We start from the raw sequence: 17,625 nt of genomic DNA, 5'->3' as shown, positions 1-17,625 counted from the left end.
TATATACACACTATATTCTTTTTGTTATTTTTTAATATCTATTTTTATTTATTTATTTTTTTTTTTAATTTTTTTTTTTCAACGTTTATTTATTTTTGGGACAGAGAGAGACAGAGCATGAACGGGGGAGGGGCAGAGAGAGAGGGAGACACAGAATCGGAAACAGGCTCCAGGCTCTGAGCCATCAGCCCAGAGCCTGACGCCGGGCTCGAACTCCCGGACCGCGAGATCGCGACCTGGCTGAAGTTGGACGCTTAACCGACTGCGCCACCCAGGCGCCCCTAATATCTATTTTTAATGTTTATTCATTTTTTTTTGAGAGAGACAGAGACAGAGTGTGAGTGGGGGAGGGGCAGAGAGAGAGGGAGACACCGAATCGGAAGCAGGCTCCAGGCTCTGAACTGTCAGCACACAGCCCGACGCGGGGCTCGAACTCACAGACCGTGAGCTCATGACCTGAGCTGAAGTCGGGCACCTAACCGACTGAGCCACCCAGGCGCCCCAACACCATATTCTATATAATACTATATATTAAAAATAGATAATGTCAAACATGGTTTAATAAAAATTATCAAACTAATTCAAATTGGAAGGGGAGAATGTGTGCTAACTTCCCTGGCTTTCATAGCAGGGAGTTAACAGATAAATACACAAATGAAGAAAGAGGGACGTAAGTATATTATATAACATAGTAAACATTGGCCACCAAATAACTAGAATCAGAGACTGTTCGTTGTGGTTGACTTTGGAATGTCGGACTTTGCGGGTAAAGGTAGGGGAAAGAAGGGTCACTTTTTATTCTATTTTGTGCCTTTTACCCTGCCTTTTCCTCACATACATACTTTACTTCAATTTAACAATACCTAAAGTTAAATAATTAAATATCCATCTAAGAGAATACTATATTCAGCAGTTGAAAATAAGGAGACAATCTATTTATTTTCACCTGAAAAGCTGTTCATTATGTAACATAGGTTAAAAAAGAAAGTTTTTTAAAAAAGTATTTAAGGGGTGCCTGGGTGGCTCAGTTAGTTAAGTGCTGACTTCGGTTCAGTTCATGATCTCGCGGTTCGTGGGTTCGAGCCCCACGTCGGGCTCTGTGCTGCCAGCTCAGAGCCTGGAGCCTGCTTCAGAGTCTGTTTCCCTCTCTCTCTGCCCCTTCCCCACTCATGCTTTGTCTTTCTCTGTCTCTCAAAAACAAATAAATGTTTAAAAAAAGTATTTAAAATATGATATTTAAGTCTGTTCGCCTAAGCACCCAAACCAGTAAGCTATAGACCCCTTTTGTGTTCTCTGCCCCGGGCCAAGGGGTTTGCTTTTGGAAGTCTTGCTTGTCTCCGGTTTTATAAGATGCATATCTGGTTTTGCCACAGGGAAGAGCTATTTTATGTATGTTTCAAGTAACAGATGGAAGTTTTTGATTGTAAGTGGTCAGTCCCAAGACTGGCCTGGAGGAAGCCGCCGGGGAAGGAGGATCCGAGGCTTACAGATGTCAAGACTGAAAGGTACCTCAGACAGCTCCTGGCCCACCTCCCTCCTTTCACAGATGAAGGACGTAGGTGGGGCCTGATAAAAGGTCACTCCATTGAAGTAGTGTCCAGAAAAGAGAACTTGGGCTGTTGAAAGCCAGATCGGGGAGCCAGCCCATGAGAGGTGGAAGGGCTGGAATGGAGGCCTGAGGCCAAGGCTCTGCAGAGAATCCTACAGGGAGATGTGTGAGGGGCTGGGGGATTTCCTTCAGGGGCTGCTCAACGTTCAGATGGCTTGATCTGGAGGTGGAGACCTGGCAAAATTAGACCAGATCACCCTTCCTTAGTGTCCACGGTAGCCGGAAAGGCAAAACATTAATGGAGGCAGGAGGAAGCGTGTTGGGGCTCCTAAGGAGGGGCTTGGCAAGGAGCTGACATTTACGGAGTATTTATCACAAGCCAGCTACTGTGTGAGGTGCTTTCTAGTACGTTATCTCATTTAATCCTCGAAGAAGGCTTCTAAGGTAAATACGATTATCCCAATTGCATAAAAACAATGATGGTCAGAAAAGTTCAGTTCACTTGCCCCAAATCTTACAGCCGACAAACAGCAGAGCTAGAATTTGAGTCTGGGTGCGTCTGGTCCCAAAGTCCCTGCCCAAGGGATCAGAGGGCTTCATTAAATATATGTCAACCAATTATAAGAGGAGAAATGTCCTTCCTGAACCGCGAAACAACTAATCCTGTTCTCTTCCTGAGCCCCGCGTGTGTGATCAGTCCCTCTACTCAGTCCACGAATACCCAGGCACACTGGCTGGCTCCTGGGGACCAGGATTTACATTTGCCCAACAGCACGGTGAAAATTCCCACCTGGGAGAGTATCAGCAGTGGAGGCTCTGAGGACTGACATTGCCTCCTGAGGACACAGAGTCCTGCTGTTCCAGAGCCTGGAAGGAGAGGGGCTGAGGATGAAGCATGGGCACAGGGAAGAGGAGAGCGGCTGGCTCCCCGAATTCCTGGTTTCTAGGTGCTCAGCTCCACACCTGTCCTCCACCAACCTCAAGGGCACGCTAACTGCTCTTGTGGCCCCTCACATGCTGCCCCCGGCCTCCCTCTGTGTCTCCCTGGGTACCTCTGCCTTCAGGGGGAGGCAGGCAAGCCCAGGAGAGTATGTCAGTTAGGGTTTGTCGGTGACACGTGGAGATCATTAACGAGGCTTATTTTTAAATTGTAATTGCAAAATGTAAATGCTCCCCAAACTGATGTGTAATTGCTACCCCTCCGCCCCAGCCCTTCCCCTCTGGTGCCAGCTTTGCAAGGAGAGAATTAGAAAATAAAAAGGGGGTGGATTATGTAAGCAAAACGATTTTAAAAAAAGAGAACGAGAGAGCTAAGAATTTAAGTGAGACAGCTGGCGGCTCCTCTGATTGCCACACTGCCAGCATTAGCTGCAAAAATTGTCCTTGCCGACTGCACCAATCCAAGCAACGGTGTCAACTGTATTTAGCCCCTGGAACAGACTTGTCTGACATTCAGCAAGATAGTTTGGTGGTCAGTGTGTGTGTGTGTGTGTGTGTGTGTGTGTGTGTGTGTGTGTGTGTATAAGGAGAGTGAGGGGAGGTCAGGATATTTGAGGTTGCCTCTATGTCATCCATGGAAACTTTCCATTCTATAAGACACAATCGGTAGCGATCGTTACCAGTCCATCAACCCATTTCCGTTCTTCCCTTTATTCTAGCATGTAAGGAGGTGAGGAGGGTTGGGGCACCTCCATTCTCCCAGGCATGCTGTGGTCTGTTTGGACTCTAGTATCTGCAGCCTTGGAGTGGAGAGAAATAGGACTCTATCAAGTAGTTCAGCAAGAACCTCAGCATGATTGCCAGTCCCAGAGAAAGTCCCCCGGACTTGGCCACAACACCTGTGCACACAGGTTCACCAGGAGTCTCTAACCCTGTCCCCTTTTCCTTTCCTTCCTTCCTTCCTTCCTTCCTTCCTTCCTTCCTTCCTTCCTCCCTCTTTCTCTTTTTCTTTCTTTCTTTCTTTCTTTCTTTCTTTCTTTCTTTCTTTCTCTTTCTTTCTTTCTTTCTTTCTTTCTTTCTCTTTTCTTTCTTTCTTTCTTTCTTTCTTTCTTTCTTTCTTTCTTTCTTTCTTTCTTTCTTTCTTTCTTCTCTCTCTCTCTCTCTCTCTCTCCATCTTCTTTAAGCCCTCACCACAACTACTGTCTGCAGTGATCTCCCTTTGACATGGCCGTGCACACAGGCTCGTTGAAGGCTGTTGAAAAGATTGTCAACTTGTCCCTGAAATGGACACCGCCAAATCCCTTTGCTCAAGGGTGAAGCCTTGATCCCCCTAGATATGTCTTTTTCTCTGGCGTTTACCTCTAGGAGCCACAGCATGCTTCAGCACGCTCCCCACTGCTTGATACACAGAGCTCCCCACATGGCTAGAAGGCATAGGAACTGGGACAAGCACTGTGAGCCAGTTCTTGCCCGTGTGGTCCTCTGGAATATCTCTGGCCTTGCTAACTTGGGGAGCTGGCCCTGGGAACATTCACCTTTCTGGTTAACTGTCTCCCTTTCCCTCTCTCCAAGGAAACCAGCTTTTGTGAGGAATCGGGCAATGATGACTGCCCCCCAAAATGAAGGCCGATGAACTGTAAGGTCATGGCAGCTCTAGAACAGCAGAGAAACTTCCAAAGTCCTGGGCAGCGTCCTTTGGAGTTGGGGCCCAATCTCACCATAACAGATCCAGCCCTTATCATGGCTTACTGGAAAGAAAAAAGGGTTGTTCTGGATAACCGGATTCCTAAATCCCTGCCTATACTTATGTCTTTGAGATCATGAAGTTACTTAAGGGGATTAAAAAAAACCCTATCTGATAAGAAGATTAAATGAGATTCTCCATTCAAAATGCCTTATACATTCTAAAGAACCGTTTCGCAGAGTTCATCAGAAACACCTGGAACGCAGCTTCCTCTGTGCTCATCAGAAACACTTGGGGTGCAGCTTCGGTCTTAACCTCGGCTTAGAAATCAGACTCTCTGGTGCGAGGTCCAGGTTGTGCTTTTTAACAAACGCCCGTAGGCGGTTCATAGGTGATAACGCTTGCTCCAGAAGGTTGTACAATGTGATCATCACTGTGGATGTAAGCAACAGCCTGTCCATCTGCATCGACATCACTTTATTGTTCCCAGACTGCACAGAAGAAAGAGAGGTACGTAGGGATAAGGCACAACCCTGGCCCTGTCCTCAAGGAGCTAAGGGGAAAGATGTGAAGCAAAATGATACGAGGTGTGTGTTCCTAGGTCGTATATGCTAAGTGCCGGCTAATGTGATGGGCTGCTTCTCAAGGCTTTCAGAAGAAAAGATCATCTGCCTGGAGGCTTTAAATATGTGCTTAAGGATGGAGAAGCATTTCTTACTGTTCGGGTGATCCTGGCGGACTCGAGGATGGCCCTCAGGAGACTCACTCCCTCTTCTCACTCCCAGCTGGGCCAGAAATTCTTCCTGTCACCTGGTGCCAGAGCACCTGTAAAAAAGGGTAGAGCAGCTCTCAGAAGGGGTTAGAGGCCCGGGGGGGGGGGGTCAGAGGACAAGGGGGTGCCCACTCTGGTTGTGAGAGAGCATTCCATTTGCTCTACAGACCTCCCTGCCATATGTGCCAAGCCAGTCTCTCTCTTCAGCGTGGCCGTTCAGGCCCACTGAGCCATTTTAGAGCCCAAATCCTTGTCACGGTTCCAAGTGCCCTGTTGTCAACCTTCTGGTCTCCTGATATCGGTTGTATGTTCGGTCCTCTCTCCCCCAGCGTGTGGGCAGGTCTCTGAGTGACTCTGGGCCCTGGGCAGGGCAGAGCTGGCTTCCTGTTCTAAACTGTAGGGAACTCAAAGGAAGGGTAGTAGTCACAACCCTTCCAGATGTGCATCTGAGTCTCAGATCCTTTTCCATTGGCAGACTTTGGCTGGGGTTTGGGGAGACACTACTGGGGGTGGGGAGGAGGTCTGGGGGCGGAAGGGATGAAGAGTCAGGAGGGCAGTGGACCCCGAGCAGAGCCTGGCAGTGAAGGACAGCCTTGGCCTACAGGTGGCTTTGGCTGTACCACTTACTGATTTATTTTTAGATCGAAGTGAATCATTTTGGTTCTCAATATTTGAAACGAACTTAGATGTTCAGAAACTGAGGTTGGTGGTCTGTACTGTTCTAAGGGCTGACCTGACACTTCCCAGACACTTATGTTAATTTTCTTCCTATGAATCCAGGTGCTAATTTGACCCCAAGGAGGCTGCGCTTAGGGCTAGGATGGCAGGGTCACGGGATGGAGGGTGGAAGAGAGCTGCTCGATGCCTGGGCTGCATTTTTAGGGCAGCACCAGGGGGCATACAGCCGAGAGCCCCGGCCCTACAACCAGAGGTAAATGCATCTTTTAACATTCACAGTTCCTTTCTAGTTAACACCATCTTGGTCTCCTTGTAAAAACACATTTGCACCTCAGTAAAGCATGTAATTAACTAGTGACATGACAACAGGAGGAGCTAAACAGTGGCCCGGGCTGGGAGTTGCAGTGGGGAAATGGAAATTTAGACATTTGCCTGAACAAGACTTTCCCGCCTCCCTTCCGGTGTGTGTGTGTGTGTGTGTGTGTGTGTGTGTGCACGCACACGCACACGCGCATGCGCCTCCCTGGGGGTGAGAGTGGCAGAGACAGAGAGACAGAGTATCCGGGGTCCTGAGGGGGTATGAATTTCCACCTGCAGGAAAGAGTGAGCTGGGGCATGCTAGGAGGGTGGGATGGCCTGAGAGAAGCTTCCAAGATAGGTAGGTTGCTTAATGAATTTCCATTAACAAAAACTCACTGGGTTGAAACAACCCCCCTCCCCACCCCTCAGATGCCTCCCAGGAGCTGAGGAATAGAGACACATTCAAAGCAGCAGGGGCCAGGCCCCCCCTGGCCACTGCCAGCCCCTGGGATACCACACAGAGAGGCCCAAGGGATCAGGACCAACTGAGGGGAACACATCTTGAGCACCAGATTGCTCTTGTCACACTCCTCATGCCCCCAGCCTGTTCCTCCTCCCTGGGGCCTTGGGTGAATTCTGTGAACGGCTCCCAGTTCTCTGCCCCCCCAGGCAGCCACGCTGGGAGAGGTGTCCTAGTTCCTTCCAAGATCACCCTCTCATTTCATTCTTCTACCACTTCCCATCCCTTTCCAGTCAGGGCAGAAGATGGTCCTCCCTCCCTTTCATGCCCCATCACAGAACCATGGCGGCCAAGCCCCTCCTTGTCCCCACAGTTTGCCCCTCCAGCTCATCAGCTGCCTCCAGACTGAGCTTCCCAGGCAGACGCCCTTATTCTGCATCCATCCCAGGCCCCAGAGAAGGTAGAACCTCACTACCCCTGATGGCTTTATGCCGGTGTCAGCTCCTCTCCCAGAACTTTCAGTGGCTCCCTATTCATAGAAGGCACCAACAAAGGTTCACTGATGGCATTTTACCAAGTGCAGCCTTCAAGGTGTCTGCAGCCTGGCCCCATAATACCCTTCTAGACTCTCCTCTTCTCTGCCACCCACAGGGTCTCTACCCTCCATCCAAACACAAACTTTTTCCATTCTCCAAATCTGTACCACAGTTTCCTATTTTGCTTGCTGCCCCAGTTCTATATTTCTACCTGACAGAACCTTAACCGTTCTTCAATATTCAACTCAAACATTCTGGCGCTCTCCTCTAGAACCATAAGTAATTTTACCTCCTCCGTGTTTCCAAGTAACATGCTGTTTATCGTTCTCTGACAGCTCTTGCCACATTCTGTCTCATGCTATAGTTATCTTATGTATCTGTCATGTCTTTCCAAACTGGAAGTTCCTCATGGGCAGAGACCCTGTCTTATATCTGTAACTTTTCAGTTTACAAACAACTTTTGTATGTAATATCTTCTTTAACTCTTTTAAAAAAAAATTTTTTTTAAGGTTTATTCATTTTTCAGAGACAGAGAGAGACAACGCGTAAGTGGGGGAGGGGCAGAGAGAGAGAGGTAGACACAGAATCCAAAGCAGGCTCCAGGCTCCGAGCTGTGAGCACAGATGCGGGGCTCGAACTCACGAACCACGAGATCGTGACCTGAGCTGAAGTCAGACGCTTAATCGACTGAGTCACCCAGGTGCCCCCTAACTTTTTTTTTTTAACGTTTTTTTAATTTATTTTTGAGACAGAGAGAGACAGAGCATGAATGGGGGAGGGGCAGAGAGAGAGGGAGACACAGAATCGGAAGCAGGCTCCAGGCTCTGAGCCACCAGCCCAGAGCCCGACGCGGGGCTCGAACTCACGGACCGCGAGATCGTGACCTGAGCTGAAGTTGGACGCTTAACCGACTGCGCCACCCAGGCGCCCCAATGCCCCCTAACTCTTAAAACAACCTGTAAAGGTCAATATTTTAATACAACTTAATTTTCATTATCTTTACAAAACAATAGATGCTGATTAGTACAAAATAGTTAAGTAAGACAGAGAAAATTTAAGTTAGTTGTAATCCCACAATGCAAAGATAACCATAGTTAATATGTAGAATAAAACTCTTCTTTCCTAAAAACAGTGTCATCCTATATAGACTGTTCTGTAATCAGCCTTTTAAATTTAGCGACATATCATAAATATCTTTGCATATAAGGAAAATATACACTGTAATCCTGTGGCTAAATGGCATTCCATTTATGGACACACTATAATTATTCAGCCAAATTTCTACCACTTGTTCAGATTATTTCTAGTTTTTGCTGTTATCAGTTATGCCCATTCTCATCACTGAATTTTGCTCCAGACATGCTCATTGTCTTAGGATAAGTTTCTAGATGTGGGAGCTGCCAAATCCAAAGGGATGTTCGTTTTTAAAAACTTTTACAATGACTCACAGGAAGGTCACACCAATTTACATCCTGTCTGTGGTGTACAAGAGATGCCTTTTTCTTTGCCAGCTGGTTGTTCCCATTTTACAGATGTGGATAATGAGGCTTAGGAAAGTCGGGTACCAGGGTTTGCCTGAAACCACAACCAGCAAGTGGCACATCTTCTGACTCTAGACAGTTTGCTCTTCCAACCTACCCCACTTCTCTTTGCTCTCGTATTTCTTACCAATCCAAAGGGAGGGGCTGCATTAAGAAGAGCCGAGTAAATGTTGGGCTCCCGCAAGAAAGCAGGTGGCTGTGCCCTGAGTTGTGGGGTGGGCCCTCCTGGGAGCTCTGAGGATGTCTGCCTCCCCTGCCTCATTTCCCAGGTGTCTGGAGCCTACTCGGCTGATGAAACCTCTGCTCTTGGGTAGCTTTTTACTCTTCCTTCCTCCCCTCTTCTGGGCAGCGCAGAGTTAGCCTCTATGCATTTTGGACCTTCAACATAGCAGGGCCTGGGCATACAAAGATCGCGCGCACACACACACACACACACACGACTCTGTCTTGGAGGTGTTCAGAGTCTTGATGATAAGGAAATAATTGTACCCTGTAATGTATGGATGCTGCTGCTTCTGGTTCTTGGCCTCACCACCCTCTCCTCTGCCAAAGCCCACAGTGGCAGGGGTGGGGGGAGAGGGTCTGGGTCAGGGCATGGAAGGTTGGAAGGCCCGCCTGCCTGGTCCTTCAGCCTCTGCTTTAATTGTGTCCCTTCTGGCACTAAGGAGAGAGCTCCTTCCTGATGTCTGGTGTCGCCACATGCTTTTTTGTCTGTCTTTCTGCTCTAGCTCTACCTCTGCCTCCAACCGCCACCCCTAAGGTGGCCCTGCGGATCCAGAGCCCCCCAGGCAGGAATCACACCAATGTTAGGGAAGGGAAGCCAGCCATCCCTGGCCCCACTCAGGCACTAATAAAATACACATTTGAGAGAGGGAGGACGCTCTGAGTGACACCAGCCTGCCCCCACGCAGGGCACCACTTCAGGGCTACAACATACATAGATTTCTCCTTTCCTAGAAGTGACAACCACCCAGTTCCCAACAGCCTGGAGAGAGCTTCAAGGCAGAAATACAGCTTGTAATCTCTGTTCTGTCACTGCCAGTGATCCCTCTGAGCATAAGGAGGGCAACTCACATGACAGAAAGCACTGAGGAGAATGAGAGACAGTCTGGGGTTGTGGGGCATGGGGAGGAGCCTGCTCGTGGGTCGTGGCCACCCCTCTTATCCTGGGGCAGCTCTGTGAACCATGCTGCCCCTCCTCGCTTAAGGCTGCCTCGCCTGAAGGAGGGGCCAGAATGTGCCTTGTTAGATCTTGGCCAGAGAGGATACACCACCCTCCCTCTTGTTGCCATACAAAATCCTTTTCTTCTAGAGGCCAGCATGCAGCCTGTGACACTACTGCCCTGATCCTGAGGCTGGACATGGGCTTAATTATCAGGCAGGCTGACAGGCAGGGAGGCAGACAGTGAGAAAGAGAGAGACAGAGACATAGACAGAGAGAGACAGAGAGAGATGGATGGGAAGACATGGGCCCTGTGTGACCTGATGGCCCAGATGTTTCAGGGACAAAGAAGGAAGCAGGAGCTTCATCTTAAAGATGGAGTCCCTTCTGTCTCTACGAGATCTCCAGGGAATGGGGTGGCTCCCACCCCTAGTTCTTTAGCCCTGGTCAGGCCTCTCCCTGCCTGTCCAAGTTTTAAACCAGGGTGCCCTCTGACAAAGACGGGCAGGCTTCCCCAGGAAACACCTTTGCCTGTTTTGCCAACTTGTACTTTTTGTAGATGAATAGGACAGTAGTGAACTGGGCCTCTGAAATCTCTGGCCAGAAGCCCAAACCAAAGGCCACTTTGGAAAGCTGCCCCATGCTGTATCTATCCCAGGAGCAAACAACACCAGAGTCATTGTCTCCTTTGGCCTAAGAGGCTTGAAAGAGCCTGTTCTCACTCTGGAGCCCACCCCAGTACCAATTCTGGTGTAAGTGCAGTGGTGGAGGGACCCTCAGGCATCTCTCCAATAATGGACATTTGTGACAGTCTAAGGCTGCTCTCACCTCCTTGCTGGGCCGAGCAAGCTAAGGATGCATGACAGCTCGATCCAGCCAGGTCATGGCTTTGCTAGGTGACATTGGCCAAAACCCTTCACGCTTTGAATTCTGTTCCATCATCCCCATCATCCCCATCACCATCATCACCACCATCATCATCATCCCCATCATCATTGTCATCATCCCCATCATCCCCATCCCCATCATCATCACCACCATCATCATCATCCCCATCATCATCATCATCATCATCATCACCATCCCTATCACCATCACCATCATCATCATCAGTTTTCATCATTGTTGGTACACAAGAGGCTGGACCTGGCTGACAGTGTGATCTCATTCTCTGACTGCTCTTGGTCAGTTGTTAAACTCAACTGTCCTAGCCTCACATATCACCAGAGCAACAAGGCCGATCTCAAAGAGACCAGATTCCAATCCTTAGGCCCCAAGACAGGGCCTCCTTGGAAGCTAAGATAATTCATAGACTTGTTTACACTGATTGTCCCCTGTCCTTAGGCCCTGTCTACAATGGCTTGCCAGGGCCTAAGAAGACAAAATCCAAATTTCTTAGCTTCTATCGTTATCCTCCATAATCAGCCCAAACCTACCTCTTTACCTAATCCCCTGGTCCTTTCAACCCAAACCTTCCCCCAGCCAGGCTAGGCTGACACTGTCTCACAACCTAGCACATGCCATGTCTGAGTCCTGTGCCCCCTTGCTAGGCCACCATGCCCTTCTAGAAGGCCTTGTGCTCCCCTTCTCCCTTGGCTGTCCAGGTCCATCAAGTCCTGCACTTACTCAGGTCCTCTTTCCTCAAAGACAGTCTCAAGTCTTGCCTTTCTCTGACCTTCTGCAACTGCATTAAGTCAACCTCTTGTACCTCCAGCCTGTGATTGACCCTCAATCTTAATCTATTTTGTCAACTTCTGCTTTCTGTGTTAATCTGATATCTTCAATGGCACCATATGTCTTTGAAGACAAGATATGTGTCTTTTATTTCTTTTATACTCTCCATATATACGTAGGTTAGTACCTTGTCCTTGTAGATTATTGAAAGTATCATTCCAGTCACACGAAGAGGGACTAGTCCTGGAAAATACTAATTCCAATGAATGCTTAATCAGTTTGTTTGAAAGTTAGCTATTTCACTATCATTACTTATTGCCAAAGGCATTATAATTCCCTATATTTCAATGTGTCTCTGAATGAAGAGCTTTTGACCAAACTATGGATTATTTCATATGACTCTTACTAATATCATTAATGAATGTGGAGAGATAGTTCAGCAGAGTGGAAAAGGCTGTGAAGTGAGACAAACTTGGATTCAAATCCTAGATCTCTTTCTTCCTAGCTATGTGGCTTCTATAAGTCCTGGTTTTCCTATTTCTGTAAAATGCAAACAATAATAGCTAACTCACAAACTGTTTATTAGGATTTTATGTGGATGTGCTTAGCAGATAATAAAGTACTCAGCAGTGACCCAGACTAGCCTTTAACAAATGGTAACTGTTGTCATTAATGACAATGATAGTAATGACAATTCACTTAGATCTTGTCATCCTTCAAGATTCAGCTCTGTATTGTTTTCTCTCCATGCCACCCTATTGCACATAGGGTAAGTTATTTCCTCCTTTCTGCTCCCCTAAAAACTGGGACCATATTTCTTATAAGATAAAGTCCAAAGTTCTTGGCCATGAATTCCAGGCTATATCTCACTAAATTATTGTTACATATCCCTATAGGTGTCCCTCCCATTAAGCTCTGAGCTTCCTGAGCAAGGTGTTCCTCACATTTGTGCTTCTAGCTCTGGCCTAGTTTCAGGCTCAATGTGTATTTATTTAAAAAAAATTTTTTTAATGTTTATTTATTTTTGAGAGAGAAAGAGCATGAGTGGGGGGAGGGGGCAGAGAGAGAGGGAGACACAGAATCCAAAGCAGGCTCCAGGCTCTGAGCTGTCAGCACAGAGCCCGACGCGAGGCCCGAACTCATGGACCATGAGATCATGACCTGAGCCGAAGTTGGATGCTCAACCGACTGAGCCACCCAGGCGCCCCTCAATGTATATTTATTAAATGAGGTAATGAATGGATGAACAGGAATGCCAAAGGCAGTCAAGAAACTTGGGAAAAATTGGACCAGACACAAATTAGAGATTGGTGACTGGGAATCCATCATGGAGAGCAAATGTTCCTGTTAAGGCAACTAAGACCAGCCTGACTTTAGAGAAGTTACTTAACTTTTCCAGCAGGATTTCCTTTCTTGGAGAAACTTTCAGCCCCATCAAAAGCCCTTTCAAGATCTCTGCAAAGCCCTGCCTGTCTCCACCCTCCCTTTCTGCTCAGCTGGGCTCACTCAGCCCCTTCCCTGACTACTCCCTTGCCATTCCCACATGCTGGAGCGCCTGGGTGGCTCAGTCGGTTAAGTGCTGGACTTCAGCTCAGGTCATGATCTCACAGTTCACGGGTTCAAGCCCCACATCAGGCCCCACAGAGCCTGCAGCCTGCTTCAGATTCTGTGTCTCCTTTTCTCTCTGCCCCGCCCCCCGTCACACTCTCTCTCTCAAAAATAAACATTAAAAAAAAAAGAATATCCTATGTGCTATTCTCTTAGCACTTACCCCACCAAATTGTGATAGCCTGTTTGCCACTTTGTCTCCTCCACTAGATCGTAAACTGAATCTCAAGCCTATATATTGTTGCAGAGCCTAATATGTATTTTGGACATATTGGGTGTTCAATAAATATTTGTTGAATAAAGGAGTAAATAATGTATACATTCGGCAGAGGACATGTACGCACAACATGCTAATGCCCTTTACAAAGGGCTGTGTTATCCAACTTATAATTAAAATTTTTTTTAATGTTTATTTATATTTGAGAGAGAGAGACAGAGTGTGAGTGGGGGAGGGGCAGAAAGAGAGTGACGGAGACACAGAACTCGAAGCAGGCTCCAGGCTCCGAGCTGTCAGCACAGAGCCTAATGTGGGGGGCTCAAACCCACTGACCGCAAGATCATGACCTAAGCAGATGTCAGATGCTCAACTGACTGAGCCACCCAGGCACCCTCAATTTATAATTTAATTCTTGTAATAGCCCTATAAAGTATGTGTTATTAGTCCTGTATTTTTTAATTAAAAAATATTTGTAAGTTTATTTATTTATTTATTTTGAGAGAGAGAGAGAGAGACAGCAGGGGAGGGATAGAGAAAGAGGGAGAGAGAGAGAATCCCAAGCAGGCTCTGTGCTGTCAGCATAGAGCCCGATGTGGGGCTTGAACTCACAAACCATGAGTTCGGCCCATGACCTGAGCCAAAACCAAGAGTCAGATGCTTACCCAATCAGCCACCCAGGTGCACCTGGTCCTGTTTTTAAAAGAGGAAACTGAGGTTAAAAAGTGGCTTTGTGACTTGCCCAAAATCACAAAGCTGGGGAAAGAGCAAAATGAAAGAGCAGAGTCCAAGGGTTTCACGGTGGCCTCCTCAGCACCCCTGTCCACCCGCCCACCTGCCTGCTGCCTACCTCGCCAGGGAAAGGATGCAAAGAGGCTGAGCTGCTTCAGGTCTGCCTCACTTGGGAGATAAACAAGAATTCTTCTTCTCATCATTTGGTGAGTTGCTGACATTTTGTTTGACAAAGAATCTAGGAAAAGCGTCTCCTGGGACTAGTTTTGGGACTAGGCTGTGATAATATTGCTTGATTGAAAAAGGATGCTAGGAATTGAGCTCTGGTTGGCCTTTTACATGGAGTAATTTATGCAGGAAATGAGAAATAATTTTTTTTTAAAGAAACACATGTTGAACCGCACATGGTAACAAAGACAGGAGTGATGACCACACACACACACACACACACACACACACACACACTATCCCAGAGATGTAGTCACAGACCCACAAAGGCACAAAACTCTAGTTCACAGTCATGGTCACAGCCACACACTCTGTAAGAAGTAAAAAGATCCCCAGTCAGATCAATAGAGCCCTGGGGACACACCCGCTTGCAAGATAGTCTGATGCCTCTGACTTTTCCTTCCAGGCCTTCCAGGGGAAATTGGAATTTTCCCCCACATGTGTAAATTTCAGTTATTAAGGAACACACAGGAAGCATGACACTAAAAAAAAACGAATCTCTCTGTGCCTCTCTGCCCTTTTCAGGGCCCTGTTGCCTCCTGCAGTGATCACACTGCATATGGAGAAGCTGCCAGCCTGATGACGTGCCACCCAGGACATAAGTTCCCACTCCGGAAGATTTACACCTTGGGCCTCACAGAGGTTTCAGTCATAACCTGCTCCTGGAGGACAGCAAAGGAATGACAACAAGGATGAGAAATGAAATGTCTGTAAAATTCTCATTCAGATGCCACTCAGAAATGAATCTCAGAAATGGAAGGGATGGTAAAAGGATTTTATTTAAAATGCCTCCCTCCCTAGGCTATTTGGGAAGGACTGGGATTCTGAAAGTCAGGAATTCTCCAGCCATGGTGATTTTGACTTAGGCTCAGAGCTGAGCCTAAGATCCCTGTTCTGGTGGAATTAGCAACCGAGATGCTCAAAGAGGCCAGAAATTGCACCTGGAGGCAGGACACCTGGCTTCTATCCATAAGTCTCCTGTATTAGCTCTGGATTTGACCCTAAGCACATCATGGCCTGGCCCTCAGTTTCTCTGTCTGTAAAATGAGAAGGTTAGGACCAGATTGTTGCTTCTGCTAGGGTCTCATCAGAAGTCCCCTTGCCCCCTAGGCAAGTGTTAGCAAGATTTCATACACCTCTGTATCTGCACGGTGATTTATACATCCCAAAGCATATCCAGCCACATCCATCAGCTTCTTGCTTGAGCTCACAGTGACTTTGTGACATTGGTAGTGCTGAAATCAATACACTCATTTTATAGATACAATAATCAAAACTAAGACTTAAAGTGTCTTGGCCAGGGTTGCAAAGAGAATCAATGTTGACTCAACTTACACGGAATTCAAATCTTCTCTTGAACGTCACTCCCCATTTAAAGAGGGAAAAATGCACGATATACCTTGAAAACCCTGGAGTTTGCTCTGGAAAGTAGTTTTTCTATTGCCTACCTTGGACTTGTTAAATAATAACTATGATTTTAAAGCTCCTGCTCTCTTTTTGCATGGCTTAGGATGGAGGCCCAGAGCAGATGTTCTTTCACTTAGGAAAAAGATTTAACCATCCTTTGACTACTAAAGAGGGCCTAGTCTGCTGTGAGGGGAAAGATCAAAGAAAAGGGAACTCAATTGTTATTCACTCATTCAACAAATGTTTAGTGAGTGCCCACTCTGTGCTAGGAACTGTTCACAATTGTTAGCCAAAAAAGAAAAAAATCTCAGCATTCATGGGGCTTGCATCCTGGTTGGGGGCCTGTGGAGATGGGAGCAGTGGACAGATGATAACAAGGTATATAAATAAAATATACAGTGTCAGATAATAAGGGCAAAGCAGAAAGGGTAAAAGGAAGGGTATTAGGAACTAAGGTACTAGGAATTTAAAGTTCCCCACCAACTTCCTGGGGAAACAAAGCCAGGGCGTCAAAGATGGAAAACTGTAAAACTCAGCAGAAGAGAGGAGAAAGAAGGTGTTGTTGGGAGAACAGGTCCCATCAAAAGAGTGGCAGGCCAAGCTGTGCAGGAGAAAATGGACAGTGAGAAATTCTTTCAATGCAGATAGGAGAGGGATTTGAAGACGTTACCTCCTCTGTGAAGCTTAACTCACTCTTGCTCTGTGCCATAGCCCACCTCTGGCATCAACTTCTGGAGGAGACCAGGGCTGGGTGAGTAAGGCCAAAGGGTGTCAAAAACTCAGCAATGGAGATAAAAACTGGATCAATAAAAGTGTGCTGCCTAGCCATACTGGAATACGAGGCAAAGGGAAGGATTGGTAACACTGATTCTGTCATCCTTTAAAAGTTTTCTGTTCTGTTTATCATGTATTTTTGTCACTGATGTTGATTAAAATGTTTTTTTTTTTTTTCATGAAAAAAGTATTTGTCCTGATTATTGAGTTCTTGGTGCCCACTTGAATTTTATGCCTGGAGTGAGTGAGTCCTGGCAGGCTTAGCTCCTGCATCTTTAGTAAAGGATGCACACATGAGACAGGAAGAAAGAGAAGGGGCCATGCCCATGAATTTGCACGCAGAGCAAAAGGGGCCTCACAAGCAAGACAGAGAAAGAAAGGGGAGCAAGACATAATTCCTGGAGTGGAACCTTGAAGCAAGATACGAACAGGAGAATCCAAACACCCTTCCTCTCTTGGACCCTGAGGAAGCTGGATTTCCCACAGTGTGGGAGGGAATCTGAAAGTTCTATTGGGATATTCATGGGAAAGGTGAGCCTTGCACTCTGGAGGGCTTGGGGGCACACCGCCGATGGCAGGTGGCCAAGTGTTCCCCCTTCCAGCTCTGCACCCAAGGGTCCACTGCGATAATTAAGCTGTGAAGGCACCAGAGTCCATGGGGAATTCTGGGAGCAGAGCTCCTCTTGCCACATTCTGCAGCCCAGCCCTGGTCTGAGAGGGGAGGGGAAGGGGAGGAGAACGTGGGGGAGGGGGAAAGTGGTCACTGTTTGCTTTCACTCCAAGGGAAAGGATGGGGTAGCATCTTGTCACTGTGTCTGCCCAACAGAGTGTGAAACCCCCTGAGGGCAGGGATTAAACAGAAAGGAAGACTCTGTAGGATGGGGCCAGTGTTCTCCAGTGCACACAGATCTGACCCCAAGGGAGATGCCCAGACCCGAGCCAGCCTGCTTTCCTCACTGGTGCTCCTTGCTTTCCTGCAGTGCCCTCCAAACCCTGACAGTAAACCCCAGGGCCTTTAGATGATCCATTCCTATGCTCAAAACCTTATTATTAAAAAAAAAACCAAAAACGTCAAGTAGTCGAGACCTTTCGTCATATGGCTTCTACCTGACTTCCCTGGCTTATCTCTTACATCTTTCCTTCAAGTCGGGGGATGGCAAACTACACCCATACCAAATCCTGAAGCTGCCTGTTTTTGCAAATAAAGTTTTATTGGAACACAGCCACACCTGTTCATTCACCATGATCCATGGCTGCTTTCCTCAACACTGGGAGGGTTGAGTAGTGACAACATGACACCTGGAATATTTACTGGCTGAAACCTTCCATGAAAAGTTCGCTGACCCTGGGTAGGTTATAGGTAAACT

At 47.2% G+C, this 17,625-nt stretch overlaps 1 protein-coding gene across 8 annotated transcripts in view; it reads right to left on the bottom strand.

Moving 5' to 3' along the window:
- PKNOX2 (PBX/knotted 1 homeobox 2) overlaps nt 1–17,625 on the bottom strand; it is a 318,715-nt gene that overhangs the window by 92,900 nt on the left and 208,190 nt on the right. For 6 of the 8 annotated variants that reach the window (XM_045483350.1, XM_045483348.1, XM_045483347.1 and 3 more), the window contains one exon: nt 4,891–4,997. The exons of the other annotated variants lie outside the window; for them this stretch is intronic. The gene's annotated coding sequence lies outside the window, so the exon portion shown is untranslated. The remainder of the gene's footprint in view (nt 1–4,890; nt 4,998–17,625) is intronic. 8 annotated transcript variants of the gene reach the window in all.

Source organism: Leopardus geoffroyi, chromosome D1, assembly GCF_018350155.1.
Source record: "Leopardus geoffroyi isolate Oge1 chromosome D1, O.geoffroyi_Oge1_pat1.0, whole genome shotgun sequence".
Lineage (NCBI taxonomy): Eukaryota > Metazoa > Chordata > Mammalia > Carnivora > Felidae > Leopardus > Leopardus geoffroyi.
Note: the sequence above shows the minus strand (reverse complement) of the source record. Positions and strands in the feature narration are given on the sequence as shown.